Here is a 20,797-nt window from a genome sequence, read left to right as displayed (position 1 = left end):
CAGGACATTGATCGGGTAAAAATAGATCGAACAGTTCAGGAACCAAAGGAGACAGTGCATGAGTACTACGAAAGGTTGTTGCAAGTCTTTAAGCAGCACAGTGGGTTGGATGTAATGGATCCTAGGGATATGGGACAGTTTGTGTCGAGGTTTATCCTAGAATTGAGACCTGAGATTTGCCTTATGATCCAGCAGCATTTGATTTGTTGGCAGAACAAGCCGCTGGACGAGATATTGAGGTATGCCAGATATTGAAGTGATGAGATCCATTCGAAGCATAAGAAACTCAAGGATAAACTGATGCTGGTCCAGATGCAAGCTGCTGATAAGGGAGGCCAAGCACAGTCAGGGGGAGGTACCCTGGGAAGGAAACAGCATGGTTAGAATAAGGCAAAGGGAAGTACAGATGATTCTAGGTGAAAGATGGATTTGGCAACTCCGAAAAAGACCACTGAGTGTCATCAGTGTCATCAGATTGGACACTGGAGACGAGAGTGTCCTTTGAATCCTGCAAATCAGATACAGCAGGAGGAAGAAGTAGTGCAGGTACAAGAGCCCGAGGTGACAAAGACAGTGGCAAAGTCAAAATTGATAAAAGGGGGGACTTCGGCTCCGCGAGTACAGGTTCCCCTGCCTCCGGGGATCCCGACAGAGACTCGGACTTACCAACAGATGCCTCTTTTTGATGACAGTGACGATTGTTACCTAGACGCGTTGGCATGATGGTGCCTCAGGGGGGAGGAAGACTGCACTCATGGGGCAGTCTTGGATGTAGACCAAAGGGGACCATTTGTGGAAGCTGATGTTGATGGTCACCCTACCACCTTTCTGGTTGATACTGGTGCTACCCGTTCTACTGTCAGATCTGCATTAGTCCCTAACCTACCCCTCTCGGGACAAAGTATCCAAGTTGTAGGTGTTGCGAATAAGAAAGTAACAAGCCTTTTCACAGAACCGATTACCGTGAAAATAGGAACGTTTCGAGATTGACACCAGTTTGTGGTGTGCGATTCAAGCCCTGTGTGTTTACTAGGGAGGGATCTCCTGTGAAAACTCAATTGCACTATTTATTGTACCCCTAAAGGAGTGGAACTGCAAACCAATGATGATGATGCTGCTTTTAAGGTCACAAATCAACATTTGTGTATCGACATGTATCCTGTCGTGACAGTGGAAGAGCTTCCACTGGATTTGAGAGATTCGGTCTCACAGGAAGTGTGGGACTTCACTGGTGAGGACATAGGCTTGATCAAAGGAGTTGAGCCTGTCAAGATTCAGGTTAAGTAGAACGTTGATTTTCCGAGAAAACCCCAGTACAATTTGACCCCAGAGACTTTTGCAGGGATAAAACCTGTGATTGAGTCCATGATCAAGCAAGGGATCTTGAAGGAGATAATGGGCAGTCCATGTAACTCGCGTATTATGGGGTTGCAGAAACCGAGTGGGAAATTTAGAATTTTGCAGGATTTGCGCCGGGTAAACAACATAGTTGTTCCCTGTTGTCCAGTGGTACCGAACCCATCTGTGATATTGTTCAGATTCCATGTCAAACGGAATGGTTCACTGTGATTGACCTTTGTCAGGTTTTCTTCTCGATTCCATTGCATGAGAAGAGCCAATTTATTTTCATGTTTAAGCTGGAAAACTGTGTTTTAACATGGCGTCGTATCCCACAGGGGTATACAGAGAGTCTTGTATTGCAGCAGAACTCTGTTCTCGTACAGTACATTGACAACCTCCTTGTTGCATCAGAGACTGAAGATGCATGCAGGATTGATACCATCGCCTTACTGAACCATTTGGCAAAGAATGGACATAATGGTTACCGCAATAACTATCTGCAGCCGGTTAACTGTCAAGATCAAATATTTTATACCCCTATGGTCAACCGTTATGCATGCTTAGCCAATTTTGGATGGTCAGATTGACATGGAGAGGGACCCATGGCAAAGGACCTCGTAACCCCACCCCGGGTCACACTACCAGAGGCCAATATCATCACCAACACACAAGGCCTGATTAATTCTTCTAGCACATAGCCTGTAGTGAATGACCCTGGTATTAATGTTGCAAATATTGCTTCTTTACCCGTAGACATTAACGCAAGAAGGGTGGGGGAGTGTCTACTTGCCACATGGAACATTGCTGGGTTAAAAAATAAAATTGACGACCCTATTTGGCGGAATCTTGTAGGTAGTATGGATATCATTGCAATACAGGAAACTTGGGACACACGTAACGCTTTGACATTAGACGGTTTTACGACCTTTCATTGTCCGGCAGCTCCCTCTACCCGGGGACGGGCGCGGGGTGGACTGATTACGTTGATCTCTGCCAGAATACCAGGAACCTATAAAGAAATAGCTACGGGTAGCCCATACTGCTTGGCAGTACATATCATATGTAAAGGCAAGCACAATGTTCTGGTGGTAAACTTTTATAACTCTTATGATAGAATAGAACCAACCAGTAACTTAAAAATGCTCAACCTCTTTTTTTAAAACTTTAAAGAGTAATTTGAGGCAGAGTGCATTATTTTCCTACTGGGACATTTTAACATCCACGAGTGCCCGGATAAATGTACTTCTAATGTGTTTTTGGGCCCCCCAGACCAGGAAGAAACCCACTTTGAGCATTCAGACTAGGGTGCCCTTTTGGAAACCCTGTTGGCAGAAAATGGGATTACTTCACCCAGTAGGGATGGTGAGGAGATCCCCACTTTTGAGGGACATGGTAGCGGGTCAATCATTGATTTTCTTTTTATTAGTAGTAGTATTCATGGTCACATTATTAGTTATTCGGTTTTAAGGTCACATTTTAGCGACCACAATCCAGTTCTGTTAATGGTAAAAAACGTCATTAAAATGACGATGGCTAAGGCAAATCTGGTGGATAAAAATGACATCCGGCCCACAGATCAAGCACGCAGAATTAGATGGAGTAAGATAGTGCCTAGTGAGTTTCTGCTTAACCTTCGCAATAGTAGTGGGGTGGAGCTGGATTTATGTATGAATCCCGATGCCGGAGACAGGGAAGTATTGGAGGCATACCAAAAAGTGTGCCATGAGATTGCTACTAACCTGACCAGCATTGGCAAAAGCACACACTGTGCGAGGGTAGGCTGGTTCGATAATAATTGTTCATCAGCTAATAAAAACTTGAAACTGGCCCTTAAAACCAGCCCAGTGGATAAGCAGCTTGTTGCCACGCTCAGGAAAAAGTATAAGGAGGCTGTGGCCAAGAGGCGCAGAGAGATTAGAGAGGACGCTTGGGCAGAGTTAACATCTACTGACGTTCTAAAAAATAGTGCAAAGTTTTGGGCTGTGGTGAATCAGTCCTACTTCTCCGATTCTGAAAATAATGAACTGGATTGTGGTATTCAGGAGGACAAGTGGCTAAGCCATTTTAAGTCAGTCTATGAGAGTGAGATTTCCGGGGATGAGGCATCGACCACCTTTAGGAGGCTCCCCTATACGCTGATAGTTCAGGAATGCGAGGTGGCCGATGCAATTGGGAAAATGACCAGTAACAAGGCCCCCGGACCGGATGGTGTTCCTTCCGATCTTTTTAAATCAAACATAGCATTCTGGTCCAAGATCTTAACCAATGTTTTAACAGAATTTCGAGTATTGGCATTCCGGAGACATGGTCTCAGTCAGTGATTGTGCCGATCTATAAGAAGGGCGACAGAGGTGACCCGGGAAATTATCGCCCCATTTCCCTTATTGATTCCGCCGTAAAGGTTCTTGGGAGAGTCGTACTGTGCAAGCTGACTGATTGGTTAGAAGAAACTAATACTCTTTCTTCCCTTCAGTATGGCTTCAGAAAAGGGCGAGGTACCATAGATCAGAGCCTGAACCTGCAACTACTTATAGGGAAGTACACACAAGCTAAGAAAGGTAACTTATATATAGCGTTTATGGACCTATCCTCGGCGTTTGACCGAGTCAATAGGTCAAAGGTCTGGGGCCAACTTTTAAGAATTGGTATAGACGCTAATATTGTATACTTCCTGGCTGACCTTCACAGGGATCTTACAGCCTCTGTGAGGTATGACCGCAAAGGCAATAGCACTGGTAAGATCAATATCTCTAACGGCGTTAGACAAGGGTGCATCTTAGCGCCTTTATTATTTACTCTGTACATCAATGACTTGGGGATGACCTTAAACACATCGAGTAAAGATATCCCCATGGTTGGGAATCTTCACTTGCCAGCATTATTATATGCAGATGATGCTGCTTTGCTGGCTCGTACTGCAGTGGGTCTCCAACGCCTATTAAATTCTATTTATACTTTTATGTTTTCCTTAGATCTTAGCGTGAATCATGGTAAATCACACGTAATGGTTGTGAGCCATAAAAGCAGGCCAGAGAGAAACATGAAGGTTCTACATTGCAATGGGCATGGATTGTCAAGGGTGTCCAGATTTCCCTACCTGGGGGTTGTTTTTGATCAATGTTCAACTTGGATCCCCCAGTTGCAGGAGAAGAAAAAAGTCTTCTTACGTTCAATTTTTGCGGTCTTGGGGTTTTCCCGTAAACTAGGGGTTAAACCCTTGGAGGCGGTATTGCAGGTGTATAACGCTAAATGTATTTCCATTGCAATGTACGGGGCAGATCTGTGGGGATACAAACCAGCCAAGACCCTCCAGGTAGTAGAGGACAATTTCCTTAAATCAATCTTGTCCTTACCGAGATCCACGGCTGGTTATATTGTGCACCAGGAATGTGGTATAGATTACTTGGAGGACCGCATTGCTATGGCCCCCTTATTGAAGTGGATTTCTGTATGGTTGAACCCAGAATTGACAGTAAACCATAAAATCCTTATCGATTGCTTAGCACTGGACCATTGGGACCATATTCCTTGGTTGAAATATGTCCACCTCTTATCAATCAAGTTGGGACGCCCTGAGATGTTCACTAATCCATCCCATCTGGTTAAGGGTGATGTCAATTGGGTAAAAAATGCCTTTCTGGAAATCAGAAGGATGGACAGAGAATATTTGGAATTGGTAAAGCCCACAGTAAGAACGCACCAGTTGATTGTGACGTCAGGGTGTCAGCTGGAACTCTACTTAAAAGTGGTAAACATCTCAAACCACAGATTTCTTTTAACTAAATTCCGGCTGAATAAAATCCACCTACTGATCAGTGGCCGCCCTGGCTGGACAAACTCAAATGATCTGGGGCTATGTAATTGTGACGGGCTTTCCCTTATGGACACTGCCCATTTTATGTTCTTTTGTAAACACTTCACCGCCCTTAGGAAAAAGTTTATTGTACCTTTATTAAAGGGAAAAGGGTTCTACCAAGTGAAACCTGCGTTGTTATTTCTCCAGTTATTACCAAGTGTCTGGGAAATTTACAATATTGCTAAATTTTTGACAATTGTAAAAAGATTAAGCAAAAAAATTAATTGGGCAAAGTAACATCATAATGCACGCAACTTTTTTTTTAACAGGTTGTATAGATATGATTGTTATTAAAATTTAATTATGAAATGTTTTTTTTTTTATGTAAAAACATATTTATATCACTTTTAACTTGACCTTGTGTATTGTTTATTGTCAATCCTTGGTCCTTTTTAATTATATAATCTGTTGCTTTCTTGGACATAGTTGCATGTTTTTTGTATACTTTTGTGGTTTATGTTTGAAACCGAATAAAGTATTTTTTGACTGACTGACTGACTGACATAAGGTGTCGCCCAATAAGCTACAATACTGCTTGAATGAGGTGCAGTATTTGGGTCACCGGATAGAAAAAGGCAAGAGGAAGGTGTCACCAGACAGGATAGAGCCAATAATGGGAATGATGGTGCCTTCCACTCAGAGAGGTCAGGATGTTCTTAGGGATGGTTGGCTACTGTCGTCAGTGGATTGCCAACTTCTCATTGAAAGCGAAGCCTTTGCAGAGACTGATGCACAAGGATGTAAGCGATCCGGTACCATGGGCCGATGACTGTATGAAGGCATTCTTAGAGTTGCGAGATGACCTTTGTCATGCTCCGACATTGGGGATTGCCTGATTACAACAAACCTTTTTCACTATTCTATTGTGAGCAAGAAGGTTGTGCATTGGCAGCTTTAGTTCAGAATCATGGAGGTGTCCGTAGACCAGTTGCCTATTTTTCAGCTACTTTAGATCCAGTAGCTTCAGCGTTGCCTCAAATCCACCAACTAATTGTGTTTGTTCCACATTCTGTTAAATTGTTGATGACAAGGACCAAGGCACACCACCTGACCAATAATAGGCTCACTCGCTACGAGCAGGTTATACTTGCTGGGGAGAATGTGACCCTTAAGAGGTGTTCTGTTTTTAATCCTAAATATAATTTGGAGATTGGTGCATAGCCTTGGTTTGTTTCAAAAAAAGATTATGCAGTTTGCATCGAAAATTATGGGTGCTGAAAGGGTAACGCCTCTGGTCCTGGACGTCTACCTTCATGATTAACACATATGTTCATAATGGATCATTAGTCACATCCCCTTGTGCACACCTTCTTGTTCTTGGTATTTTTTCAATGACTCCATACATAAATATAATTCACTTCTCCTCAATTTTAAATTCAAATCTTTATTCAGTTTCTTGTTTTCATCTTTGTAAATTGTCATTCATGAAATTATTTTATCATTTCATTAATTCACATGACATATGGCATCTAGCTTAAGATCCTATGCATTTCCGGCATAGAGCCCTTCCTCAGGGAGCATTGCTATAAAAAAAAAGATAACACATTTACCTTGCGGTCTGTTTATGCAATGTCATCAACGAATAAGTGCTCTATTTAAAAGTGAATCACTCATGAGCAATGTGAGTCGTACCAGTAACACAAATCGTGAATTTTAGTCCAACGTGGTAAAACAATGTGCCGTGTGTTTGTAAAAAGGTTATCGTCGTGTTCTCTATCTTAGAAAAAAACGTGTTTGGCGAACACTTACATGCCAATGTAGTAGTCTGGAATACAATGCCGATGTGAAAAAATGTATCTGAAAGCAAACATGTCAGATCATGTTAAACTACAGTGTAACCCGATGCTATACGTGATCGTCAAAAAAGGTTGCAGTTGCTACTTACTTCGAGATGCGTCGCGTCCCTTCTTCTAAGCCTCTGTACCAGTTGCCGGTTTTCGTGAAGCTGTAATGACACGTGTGTTTAAAATTCTGTGTATTGGCCCGCGAGCCATCCTGATTGGACGCTCGTGGCCGGTCACGTGATGGCTGAAACTAGACAATAGACTACACCAGGTCGAGTGTAGTAGGCTGAAAAGAAATACTACTATGCGTGTAATACCGTAATGTATGGGCCACAATGTATGTGAAAATGTGTGTAGGTAAGACACAAATAGACAACGCTAGGGTGAAAAAACGATTAAAAAAGCGAAGAGTAAAAAAACTGAAAGTGAAAAAAACTGCGAGTGAAAACATGGGGGTAATCTAAATGTTGCTCATTGTGGGTAGTGATGAACATTGCTTTGGTGTGGATCAATCAATCAGTATTAAGCATCACAATAACGAACACCCGAGCCAAGGTGTTGACAAATGTCATAATTCAAGTGCACACATTTCACAGTATATTTACAGCTAACATGCAAATACAATGCGGTCATTGAGACCGTTCGGCTTGCTTGAGTTCATCCTATAAATCCAGGTGATTTCTCTCTGTACTAGGTATTTACTGATGTCAATTCCTTCTCTATTAATGGCAGTTTCCAATATCAAAAACTTAAGTTGGGAAACATTGTGATGTTCTTCTAGAAAATTCATGGCCACTGAAGACTTCTGGTTATGAGTCCGAATATTGGACTTGTGTTCATTGATGTGTGTCTTAATTTTTCTTTCAGTCTTTCCGATATAAACTTTGCCACATGGGCATTTTAGTAGATATATTATGTTCGACGTATCACACGTCGCATCGACATTCAGTTTGATGTCATGTCCCTTCATAGGGTGTGATATTACCGTGCCTTTGATAATGTTGCTACAATTCCCGCAGTGCATACATGGTCTGGTTCCTTTGTATGCTGTAGGTTTTTCTGTTTTTGACTTAAGTATCTCTCCTAAGTTCTTCCCTCTGGTGTGAGCGAAAAGTGGTGGATTGTAGAATATAAAATTGAAGTCGGGTACTAAATTCAGAATAGGCCAGTGCCTTCTGATTATTCTTTTGAAGTTCGTGCTTGATGTGGAAAACTTAGATACTACTACCATCCTGGCGTCATCAGTTTTCTTGTTCTCCTTTAGTAAATCAATTCGCTTAATCTGGTTCACCCGTTTCTTCGCCAAGGTAATGGTTGCTTGGGGGTATCCTCTCTTAGCAAATCTCTCTCCCATTTCCTTAATTCTTTGTATGGCTTTCGATGGGTTAGACGTGATCCTCTTAACTCTCATCATCTGTGATGTAGGGAGATGCTGTTTCAGCGCGGTCTGGTGAAAGCTACTGTAATGCAATGTATTATTCTTGTCCGTGCTCTTTCTATAGATGTCAGTCTCTAACCCATTTTCTGATAGCGTAACTTCTATGTCTAAGAACGTAATTTTATTGTCGGAAATTTCCCATGTCAATTGAATTTGTTCATCTGTCATATTCAGTTGTGACAATGCTTCCCCTAATTTTTCTCTTGTGTTTTTCCAAATTATGAAGATATCATCTATGTATCTTACTATTAGCTTGGTATCAGTTTGCCAATTGGGATTACCTAGGATGTTCTCTTCTTCATATGCCTTCATAAAGATGTTCGCATACACAGGTGCAGCGCAATTGCCCATCGATGTCCCCACCAGTTGCTGCTACCAGTTTTCTTTGTATTTGAAATAGCTTTGGTATAAAGTGAATACCATCAATTCCATCAAAAAGGTCTGCATGGGTGGGTTCAGATTTGTGGCTAATATCGCTTGCTCCATTGCCTCTATCCCTGAAGCGTACGGCATTGATGTGTACAGGGACTTAACGTCTGCTGTGCATAGTAACAGTTGCTCTTCTTGTTTGATTTCCACTGTTTGAAGTTTTACTAGAAAATCTGTAGTATCCTTGGCATACGTGGTCATCGCTTTTACTGTTGGTTGCATGTATTTATCTAAGAATTGCCTAATGGGTTCATGTAGGCTCCCTCGTGTGGAAACTATCGGTCTTAGTGGTGGGTCTCTTAAGTTTTTGTGAACCTTTGGTATCATGTAAAAACTTGTGCTTTTCGGATTGGCTTTTAACAGAAAACTTGTAGTTCTTTCCTTGATCACGCCGTTCTCATAGGCCCTCTGGTTGATCTCTTCTAGAGTCTTCATGTACTCATTGGTCAGATTTCTGTCTAATTTCAAATAGGTGGTTGAATCAGATATGTGTTCCTGGATTTTAGCTTCATACATTCTGGAATTCATTATAACCAAACCACCTCCTTTGTCTGCTTTTACGCAAATGATTTGATCGTTGTTGGCCAATTTTCTGAGTGTCCCTATGTCTTTTTCCATGACATTTTTTCTGATCTTTTTGTTGCACTTCATTTTTATTAGGTTCTGTTCAACCAAATTTCAAACAGATCTAACGTTTTGTGGTTTATATGGGCTTGGTACATGCTTTTAGATCTTAATCCCATGAACTGGTCATGATCTTGGGTGTCTTGTTTGGGTACGATGTTTTCAAAAAAATGCCTCAATCTCAGTTTCCTCATTAGTTTAAACAAGCTAATCTCCAATTCCAGTGTGTTGGTCTGTGTGGTAGGGACAAAAGATGTCCCTTTTTGTAGTAATGTAAGTTCATTGTGTGATAATGTGTAATCTGAAATGTTAATCAGTAGTTGTCTCTCGCTGTTGTTTTCTTCTTCTCTTTCAATTTCCCTGCAACACTCCTTGTGTTGGGTAACTCTTTTTCTCTTTCCCCTCCTGGGTCACCTTTTTGTTGGTTGCCTTGTTCTAAAAAAGGCACATTGACTGTTGTTGTTTCAATTGAGGTAGATGGACCCTCACTCTGTGGTGTTTCTTGCTGTTTTCGTTGCATCTGTATCCTGCCCATTTGAGGTCTATTGGAAGTATTAGAGCAAGATTAGGTAGTAGTGTTCACAAAGGAAACGTCCGCACCATTCATTCAGAGACAATGTTATTTTATAGACAAGTAAAAGCGTGATATGTAACGAGATTATAGAACAAAGTTTGCACAGGATGGGTGCTAAAGAAACTCAAGGCGCCTACAAACTCAAGGTGCTATAGGTACACACAAATGTGAAACCAAAACTGTTGAAGAATGAGGTTCTAATTACAGCACACCTTACAATTATTAATATTTTAGTCTAGGCTTTAATGATGCGCCCTCACAACAAAACTCTGTCTATTAAGAATAGCAGAGTTAATACCATAGCACAATATTTTAGACAAAAGGGGATTCAGACAGTTCAAGATAAATTTTGGAGAGAGTCCTCTTCAGATTTCATCAATTCTTTCTTTATTACTATTCAAAATTTCATAAAAAGATCTCCCAGCACGTAAATCGCCACACGTGTTTCGTCCCACACAGAGACTTCATCAAGGCTGGAAATATTAAACAATAAAATATAATTACAATTCAGGATCTCTAACATATCAAAAAATAATACATACATAAATAATATACATATTACCATTTGACAGATAGACATACTACATCAAATAACAAAAAAGGTCTATAGACATACGTTTTGTGATAATATGTCCCTATACCACGCCTAATATCAACAGTGTATATATAAGCATCCTTAATAACATAGTTTAGACAGACACATATTTAAAAACAGATTTAAGCTAAGTAGATCCAGATCCGACACGAAGTATCCTATTTCAGATCAACTCCATTTTATCCCTATGAATAAGTTTCTATTTACAATAAAAAAGAGCACCCACCATGAATATGGTTTGAGTAAATTCTATAGATATGTCAGATCAATAGTACAAGCAGCATGTGCAGTATATGTGGGAAAGAGCACCTAGAAAAATGATGAAAGGCATTCAAAATTAATATCTAGTTTGGAGGGTAATTGTATGCAAAATAGATCACAGAGGAGAAAACACCCGAAGAGAGCAAATTATTGTAAGAGGTGTAAATTACTGTAAAATCAGACATACATAGGCAATGTTCCATTGGTTAACTGTAGCGTCTAGAGCTAGACATGATCATCCATGAGGCCAAGAAGTGGCATGATAGTCGATAATATTACCATCCAAAGAAAAAACGGAGATCTAATGCAGACTAAATAGTATATATGTATGGATAATAGATATAAGTTTAAAATATCCAAGTATCCACAGACTTGACAATATCACTCATAGTTCTAGTAAGATGTAATAAACTTATATAAAGCGTAAATGGTCATGTACATCTCAAATAAAGTAAATAGAGTATACTAACCACCATAAATATAAGTGGATGAGCACGAATAATATATCAAAAACACCACTGGTTAGCCATAGTCCGAGTATGTGAAGAAACCACAGCTTCGACCATATATGAAAAGATGTAACTACAGAAGGTATGAATAAAAAAGAGAGAAGTAAATGGACCATCAGGTAAATGCATCATATACCTTAGTGGAATAAAACCATTACGAAGTATCATTCTCAACCGTAAAAAATTATATATGGAACCAAGAAAAGTCGTAAGTATTTCAAAATTATGACATAAACACACTGAAATATGTATGTCATGGTTCTATAACGAGTGGAAGCCAAATGTTACGTAACAGAAAAATCACGTAGCAATAAAGTATTTCTAACCATCATAATTCTGAAGGTATTCATATGATAAGAGTATATGATGAGATGTAGACTGTAGTTATTAAAGTAAGTCCACATTTTAAGGCTCTTAATATATAAAGTGTGTGCCAGATATACCCAAACAGCACAAACAAATTTTTAAATTAATAACAAGTACAACAAAAGAACACGAGAGGCTCACCTTAACAAAAAAGATGACATACGGGCTCCATCTAATAAATAGCCAATGTATAAAAGGGTCCAAGTATAGCAAAAGACCGTCCACTAATTAGGGTCTATCCAAGTACGCAGCCATGATAAGTTGCGTGCTAGTGAAAAAACAAACAGACAGGGACAGAAAAGCATACTCGACATTAGAGGCTATCACTGCCAGTAATAGAGGGACGAATATCACAAGCGCAAAGAGCGCCTAAGTTGCTTACCCGTAAAGTACCGAAATTGCTCCGTAAATGCTCAGTCACCCACAGCAAAAAGGAGACAAATACAACCGTGCCATTATATATACTAGTCTGTGAACACTATCGGGTGTCATGTGACACGGAAGCATGGACCGACAAGAACATGAAAAACGGACTAGGCTGCAGTATTGACGATGGTCGTGGAAACCCACAGCGGCCATCTTATAGAGTCAAGGAATTAGTAAACAACCTGAATGAAATCGCATATAGGCTAAAACAAAAGGACATAGTGAACCACGACAAAATTATGAAATATATAAATGAAATTGTGGGTTCCCCTAAGAAATGTATATTTTGACCAGACTGTTTTTCTAATTGAGGACTGTAGCTACAAATTAACACATACATAGACAGAAAAAGAGCATGTAGGTATTGAAGTTAGTCAGATAATGTCTACAATGGGGAAGATGTACATAGAAGAAACCCATAATTACAGAGTAGATGTATATGTAAGTGAAATTTTAAGGAGTATCAATAAACAGAAACACATGAATACGATACTTAGATCCATACATTGGAAATGATGCCAAAGCATCTAAATGACTGCATATATCGATATACATTAGATTATCATTCTTTAAGGGATACATGTAGTTCTCAACAAGTTTTTAAACACATGAATAACGTACTTGGATACATACTTTGGAGGGAATGCCAAAGTAACCAAAAGGCTGCATGTGTAGATATACATTGGAATTTCATTCTTTAAGGAATACATGCAGTTCACGATCAGTGTTTAACCCCCTATCTACTGCTCTCAGCTTGATCAACCACTGTGATTCCAATTTCATTAATGCAGCCACTCCGTCACCTCCACGAGGGTTGGCTTTCACTTCAGCAATACCATGAAATTAAATAGCCAGTATCTCAGACCCTGTGTGTACCGAGTTATAATGTATTGCCAAAGGATAACTTTTATTGCAGTTGCAAATTGCTCGTATGTGTTCTTGTATTCTCTCTTTCAGGGGTCTAGTGGTACTCCCGACATATATCTGACTACACTGACATACAATACAATATACTGTAAAGTTGGTGTTACAATTTATGAATTGATTTATGTGATGAGTTTGTTGAGTATTATATTTGAAAGTCTTCTTTTTATCCTCAGCAAACTGACACACACAGCATTGGGTGCATTTAAAAAAACCTTTAGGTTTATTTGGGAACCACGCATTTGTGGTATTGGTACTGATATTCTTACATACTATGGAGGGACTTATGATGTTTCTAAGAGTTCTCCCCCTCCTGTAAGTAATTTTAGGTTTGTTAGTTAAATATGCATCCAAATCAGGATCCAATTTAAGGATCTTCCAATGCTTGTTTATAGTCCTATAAACTTGGTTGCTGTGTGAGTTGAATTGGGTAATAAACGATATCTTCTCATCTTTTTTAGATTGTCTTTTTTTACGTTTTAGAGTTTCTGTTCTAGATATTTTGTTAATGCGATTGTGGGCTTGATCCAGTATTGATTTGTCATAGCCTCTTACTAGAAAGCGCTCTTTTAGGTTGGTTATCTCCAGCTGAAAATCACTTTCAGAGCTGCAATCACGGCGTAGCCTGGTCATTTCTCCAAAAGGGATGGCTAGTTTTTGGGAGACAGGATGAGCACTTTGATGAAATTAAACCTAGATCAGGTGTAGCTACTTTCCAAAATAAGAGATCAGATACTGCTATATCAGCGAGTGACTCTGATCTATCTAGCTGTGTTAGTGAGACCAGTGACAATAGAAGCAAATCCTCTCTCACAACTATAGCTTCTGATAATACTGGCACAGGTTCTGCTTTTTTATTAGAGCTAGAGAGATTCCGCAAGGGAACCAAGAACACAGGAGGAAAAGAACAAGGAGGGGTGGTAGAAAAAACAGGAATAGACAACAGCAAACGGGTAACGAGATCAGCATCACGCGTGCAGAGGAATTAGTGGAGAATAATGATAATCTTGAAACTCCAATTGGAAAATCTCCTTCTGACTCGAATGATGTCTCTATCATTAACCTGTCCTCAACTGTATTGAGCACTGTAGAGGAAAATGTTCTCAAAAAAGGATTGAATTTCTGTCCGCTTACCAAACCCGATTTTGTTACACTGCATATTGACCTGTTTAAATTTACACGCAGACTCAAATTAAAGAAATTTTTTGATGCAAACAAAAGAGTGTCTACTATGCCTTTATGTTCAGTTTCTGAAAGTGGTCAATCAATTAAAGATATTCAAAATGTACAAATGCTATTAGAACTAGATGACAGTTTTGAAAACCCTCCCGAAATACAAGAAGTTATGGATGATTTAGGTAGTGAGAGTAATCTTCAAACAAATAGTGGTCTCAGAAACAAATCTATTTTTGGATGCATATTTAACTAACAAACGCAAAATTACTTACAGGAGGGGGAGAACTCTTAGAAACATCATAAGTCCCTCCATAGTAAGTAAGAATATCAGTACCAATACCACAAATGCGTGGTTACCAAATAAACTTAAAGTTTTTTTTTAAATGCACCCAATGCTGTGTGTGTCAGTTTGCTGAGGATAAAAAGAAGACTTTCAAATATAATACTCAACAAACTCATCACATAAATCAATTCATAAATTGTAACACCAAGTTTACAGTATATTGAATTGTATGTCAGTGTGGTCAGATATATGTCGGGAGTACCACTAGACGCCGGAAAGAGAGAATACAAGAACACATACGAGCAATTCGCAACTGCAATAAAAGTTATCCTTTGGCAATACATTATAACACGGTACACACAGGGTCTGAGATACTGGCTATTACATTTCATGGTATTGCTGAAGTGAAATCCAATCCTCGAGGAGGTGACAGAGTGGCTGCATTAAGGAAATTGGAATCACAGTGGTTGATCAAGCTGAGAGCAGTAGATAGGGGGTTAAACACTGATCGTGAACTGCATGTATTCCTTAAAGAATGAAATTCCAATGTATATCTACACATGCAGCCTTTTGGTTACTTTGGCATTCCCTCCAATGTATGTATCAAAGTACGTTATTCATGTGTTTAAAAACTTGTTGAGAACTACATGTATCCCTTAAAGAATGATAATCTAATGTATATCGATATATGCAGTCATTTAGATGCTTTGGCATCATTTCCAATGTATGGATCTAAGTATCGTATTCATGTGTTTCTGTTCATTGATACTCCTTAAAATTTCCCTTACATATACATCTACTCTGTAATTATGGGTTTCTTCTATGTACATCTTCCCCATTGTAGACATTATCTGACTAACTTCAATACCTACATGCTCTTTTTCTGTCTATGTATGTGTTAATTTGTAGCTACAGTCCTCTATTAGAAAATCGGTCTGGTCAAAATATACATATCTTAGGGGAACCCACAATTTCATTTATATATTTTATAATTTTGTCGTGGTTCACTATGTCCTTTTGTTTTAGCCTATATGTGATTTCATTCTGGTTGTTTTACTAATTCCTTGACTCTATAAGATGGCCGCTGTGGGTTTCTTCGACCATCGTCAATACTGCAGCCTAGTCCGTTTTTCATGTTCTTGTCTGTCCATGCTTCCGTGTCACATGACACCCGATAGTGTTCACAAACTAGTATATATAATGGCACGATTGTATTTGTCTCCTTTGTTGCTGTGGGTGACTGAGCATTTACGGAGCGATTTCGGTACTTTACGGGTAAGCAACTTAGGCACTCTTTGTGCTTGTGATATTCATCCCTCTATTACTGGCAGTGATAGCCTCTAATGTCGAGTGTGCTTTTCTGTCCCTGTCTGTTTGTTTTTTTTACTAGCACGCAACTTATCATGGCTGCGTACTTGGATAGACCCTAATTAGTGGACGGTCTTTTGCTATACTTGGACCCTTTTATACATTGGCTATTTATTAGATGGAGCCCGTATGTCATCTTTTTTGTTAAGGTGAGCCTCTCGTGTTCTTTTGTTGTACTTATTATTCCTTAAAAAATGTGTTTGTGCTGTTTGGTTATATCTGGCACACACTTTATATATTAAGAACCCTAAAATATGGACTTACTTTAATAACTATAGTCTACATCTCATCATATACTCTTATCATATGAATACCTTCAGAATTATGATGGTTAGAAATACTTTATTGCTACGTGATTTTTCTGTTACGTAACATTTAGCTTCCACTCGTTATAGAACCATGACATACATATTTCAATGTGTTTATGTCATATTTTGAAATACTTACGACTTTTCTTGGTTCCATATATATTTTTTACGGTTGAGAATGATACTTCGTAATGGTTTTATTTCACTAAGGTATATGATGCATTTACCTGATGGTCCATTTACTTCTCTCTTTTTTATTCATACCTTCTGTAGTTACATCTTTTCATATATGGTTGAAGCTGTGGTTTCTTCACAAACTCGGACTATGGCTAACCAGTGGTGTTTTTTATATATTATTCGTGCTCATCCACTTATATTTATGGTGGTTAGTATACTCTATTTACTTTATTTGAGATGTACATGACCATTTACGCTTTATATAAGTTTAATACATCTTACTAGAACTATGAGTGATATTGTCAAGTCTGTGGATACTTGGATATTTTAAACTTATATCTATTATCCATACATATATACTATTTAGTCTGCATTAGACCTCCGTTTTTTCTTTGGATGGTAATATTATCGACTATCATGCCACTTCTTGGCCTCATGGATGATCATGTCTAGCTCTAGACGCTACAGTAAACCAATGGAACATTGCCTATGTATGTCTGATTTTACAGTAATTTACACCTCTTACAATAATTCGCTCTCTTCTGGTGTTTTCTCCTCTGTGGTCTATTTTGCATACAATTGCCCTCCAAACTAGATATTAATTTTGAATGCCTTTCATCATTTTTCTAGGTGCTCTTTCCCACATATACTGCACATACTGCTTGCACTAATGATCTGACGTATCTATAGAATGTACTCAAACCATATTCATGGTGGGTGCTCTTTTTTATTGTAAATAGAAACTTATTCATAGGGATAAAATGGATTTGATCTGAAATAGGATACTTCGTGTCCGATCTGGATCTACTTAGCTTAAATCTGTTTTTAAATATGTGTCTGTCTAAACTATGTTATTAAGGATGCTTATATATAAACTGTTGATATTAGGTGTGGTATAGGGACATATTATCACAAAACTTATTTCTATAGACCTTTTTTGTTATTTGTTGTAGTATGTCTATCTGTCAAATTGTAATATGTGTATTATTTATGTATGTATTATTTTTTGATATGTTAGAGATCCTGAATTGTAATTATATTTTATTGTTTAATATTTCCAGCCTTGATGAAGTCTCTGTGTGGGACGAAACACGTGTGGCGATTTACGTGCTGGGAGATCTTTTTATGAAATTTTGAATACTAATAAAGAAAGAATTGATGAAATCTGAAGAGGACTTTTTTCCAAAATTTATCTTGAACTGTCTGAATCCCCTTTTGTCTAAAATATTGTGCTATGGTATTAACTCTACTCTTTTTAATAGTCAGAGTTTTATTGTTAGGGCACATCATTAAAGACTAGACTAAAATATTAATAATTGTAAGGTGTGCTGTAATTAGAACCTCATTCTTCAACAGTCTATTGGAAGTATCACTTCCTGATGACGAAGTGTCAGTCTGTTGTGAGTAAGGGCGATTTCTTCTCCGTTGGGAGTATACGTCTTCCCACGTATATACCTCTCCCAGTTTGTAATCGAGAGTGTCTCTCTTGAACTTTCTGATTTTTCTTTCATTGATTTCTTGTCTGTGTTTCGTGATTTGGTCATTGATCTCTTCCAACGTTTTCGTTCACTCCTCGGCAGGCATTATATTCGAGAGTTCCTCAGAGATGTCAGCAATTTCTTTGGTGAGTTCTCCTAAAATGCTAGATAGTTCTTCGATGATTAGTATTATCAGGTCTAAGGAGCATTTGTTAAGGATTGCATACCATCTATCCTGGAACCTTTTGGAATTTTTACACAAGAAAGGTATTAGGGCAATTCGTAGGCCCCGGGGAATCCACTGGGCTTTGTGATATCTGATAAGTGTGCTTGCGTGAAGCTTCTGGTTGACCTCTCTTTTGGATAAATCTAGCAATTGCTTGATGTTTTGCTCCTTGGTTCAGTTGGTCGAAGATTGTGCTATTTCTTCCTGAATTAGAGAATATATTCTGGATGCCTCCTCTCCCCCAAATGCAAAAGTGTCAGCTTTCGCTTCCGTGCTTTTAGAAATCTCTTCGTACTGAATGTTGATGCCTTATCTTTAATCCCAATATAATTTGGCGTGCTACTCGTCTTCTGGGCAGATGTGTGACAAACTGAATATAATTTGGAGATTGGTGCAAAGCCTTGGTTTCTCTCAAAAAAAGATTATGCGGTTTGCATTGAAAATTATGGGTGCTGCAAGGATAACGCCTCTTGTCCTGGACGTCTACCTTCACGATTAACACATGTGTTCCTAATGGATCATTAGTCACATCCCCTTGTGCACACCTTTTTGTTCTTGGTATTTCTCCAAGGACTCCATACATAAATATAATTCACTTATCAATTTTAAATTTGAATCTTTATTCAGTTTCTTGTTTTTCATCTTTGTAAATTGTTATTCATGAAATTATTTTATCAGTTCATTAATTCACATGACATATGGCATCTAGCTTTAGATCCTATGCATTTCGGGCATAGAGCTCTTCCTCAGGTAACATCGCTATAAAAAAATATATAACACATTTACCTTGCGGTCTGTTTATGCAATGTCATCAACGAATAAGTGCTCTATTTAAAAGTGGATCACTCGTGAGCAATGTGAGTGGTACCAGTAACACAAATCGTGAATTTTAGCCCAACGTGGTAAAACAATGTGCCGTGTGTTTGTAAAAAGGTTATCGCTGTGTTCTCTATCTTCGAAAAAAACTCGTTCGGCGAACACTTACATGCCAATGTAGTAGTCTGGAATACAATGCCAATCTGAAAAAATGTATCTGAAAGCAAACATGTCAGATCACGTTAAACTACAGTGTAACCCGATGCTTACGTGATGGTCAAAAAAGGTTGCAGTTACTACTTATTTCGAGACGCGTCACGTCCCTTATTCTAAGTCTCTGCACCAGTTGCCAGTTTTCGTGAAACTGTAATGACGAGTGTGTTTAAACTTTTGTGTATTGGCCCGCAAGCCGTCCTGATTGGACGCTCGTGGCCGGTCACGTGATGGCTGAAACTAGACAATAGACTACACCAGGTCGAGTGTAGTAGGCTGAAAAGAAATATGCGTGTAATACCGTAATGTATGGGCCACAATGTATGTGAAAATGTGTGCAGGTAAGACACAAATAGACAACGCTAGGGTGAAAAAACGATTAAAAAAGCGAAGAGTAAAAAAACGGAAAGTGAAAAATACTGCGAGTGAAAACATGGGGGTAATCTAAATGTTAATCACAAGAAAAAGAAGTGACAGAGTGCACACCGATTATTCCATGTTTTTTAAAAGTTCATTAGTTTGTTTTCTGTCGGCGTGCAAGCCCGGAATCGTGGCCTGCCCAAGACACGTGTTATGAATAATCACTTTAAGAATGTGGGGCGAAGTAGCACCCCACTCCAGACGCACAGCCATCATTTATGCATGACAAAGATGCACCAATTGCTCCAATTTTGTCCAAAATATTTTTATTCCATTTAGTCCAAAGGTTCTCTTGTGTTAACCTAATTTCGTCCAGTCACACAAAGGACTCTTATGTTTACATAAGCCTTAATGCAGTAGAAATGCCACAGGCCTTACTCTAGTGCATGGCATGTTGCATAAATCCTCTTTCATGAATGGTTTTCAATACCCAATGCATTTCGGGCCATTTTTCAGCCCTTCGTCAGGGGGTTATCTACAAAATTTAAAACATAATTATTAGGTTTTGTATATTAACAACTCATGTTTTGCCACATTATGCTGAAAATGTAAAACATACATGCTGGTGACTTAAATGAACCCCATAATCAAACGTGTTGCCCGCTGAACTCCTGGATGCATGCTCGATCTTTCCCATGTCTATACTGAATCCAATCAACCCCTCAAAACACTGGTTAACCTATTTCCATGTATACGCAATTCCACATAATTAAAAAAGTCCCCTGTTTTCTATTACACAAAACCAGCTCTTACCTCGAGCGTTTGAGTGACTGCTTTACTCTCCTGTTCGAAAACCGATCTACCACAACTCACTCCCCTGCTCTATTTCAAACACCTGTGATGTGTCCCCGCTCATTCAAAAACCCTCCAATTGCCGTTCGTTGATTCATCAAACTACAAGGCCCATACTGCACTGCTTGCGCTGTTACAAAAGATCTAACTTCTAAATGCTTTACAGTCTCATATTTTTCACGGTACCATAATGTGTAATCTCGCATATCAGAATTCCTTATGTATCGTGTGTGTTTCAAATGTTTTTCTCCCTCTCTGACTGCAATGCTACATACTGTGACTAGTTGTACCCCAGCAAAGATGCTAAAATAATAGCGTGAATTCACCCCAGCAAAGATGCTAAATGTTTAATGTGGTAATAATCCTGCCAGTTGTGTTCTACAACTGGCAGGATTATTACCACATTAAACGAG

This window comes from Lissotriton helveticus, chromosome 7, assembly GCF_964261635.1.
Source record: "Lissotriton helveticus chromosome 7, aLisHel1.1, whole genome shotgun sequence".
Lineage (NCBI taxonomy): Eukaryota > Metazoa > Chordata > Amphibia > Caudata > Salamandridae > Lissotriton > Lissotriton helveticus.
The sequence above is the reverse complement of the archived record's forward strand: the minus strand, read 5'-3'. Positions refer to the sequence as shown.